Genomic DNA, 1032 nt, shown 5'->3' with positions numbered 1-1032 from the left:
GGAAAATGCAAATCAAAACAACCCTGAGATTCCACCTCACACCAGTTAGAATGGCTAAGATCAAAAACGCAGGTGACAGCAGATGCCGGTGAGGATGTGGAGAAAGAGGAACACTCCTCCATTGTTGGTGGGATTGCAAGCTGGTAAAACCACCTTAGAAATCAATCGGGCGGTTCCTCAGAAAGTTGGAAATAGTTCTAGCTGAAGACCCAGCTATACCACTAATGGGCATATACCCGAAAAAGTGCTCCAATGTAGAATCCAGCCAGCGGTTCTACTCGGGTCGGTGGGTTTCTTCAGACTGGAGATTAGACTAGACCTGTAGAATCAAATGGGAGGAGAACAAAAGAGACACGGACACTAAGTAAATGTATCAAAGCATCCATTTACTTGGGGGTGTAATGAGTTTATATACGCAGGCACAAAAGTGAAACCACAATATCTAGACAATAATATATGCATAACATAAATACAACAGCAGGTTCTCTGCAGATTCCTTTCACAGGCAGTCAGTTCTGTGTACATTCAGCAATGTCCTCAGGCAATGGGCATGTCGGCAACCAGGTGTAGTTTCTCGTCTTCAAAGAATGGTTGCAGTGTCGTGGGCTATTGTTTTGCTCCACAGGTGGCCGGCTTGGGTCCCTTGCTGCCAGTTCCGTGAAACTCAGGCAGAGAAAGGGAGCTGAGACAGGCAGAGGGATGCAACACTCCAACATATAACAAGGACACATGCTTCACTATGTTTATAGCCGCCTTGTTTATAATAGCCAGACGCTGGAAAGAACCCAGATAGCCCTGGGTTCTTAACCCCTACCCAGAATATATAATAGAAGCATGGAATTGTGTTGTAATTATGCCTTTCTCCCAGCAGGGGGCTCTGTGGCATACCCTAGGCTTCTGTATAAGGACAGGTTTCTAGAGAACTTGGCTGTGCAGTTTAGGTTTCTCCCCATCCTTTCCCTCCCTTTGACCTACATGACCTTTCTTCTCTCCCCAGGCACATGTCCCCCATCCCCATCCTCTTCTTCCAGT

Source organism: Mastomys coucha, unplaced genomic scaffold (genome assembly GCF_008632895.1).
Source record: "Mastomys coucha isolate ucsf_1 unplaced genomic scaffold, UCSF_Mcou_1 pScaffold1, whole genome shotgun sequence".
Lineage (NCBI taxonomy): Eukaryota > Metazoa > Chordata > Mammalia > Rodentia > Muridae > Mastomys > Mastomys coucha.
This window is presented reverse-complemented; position numbering follows the sequence as displayed.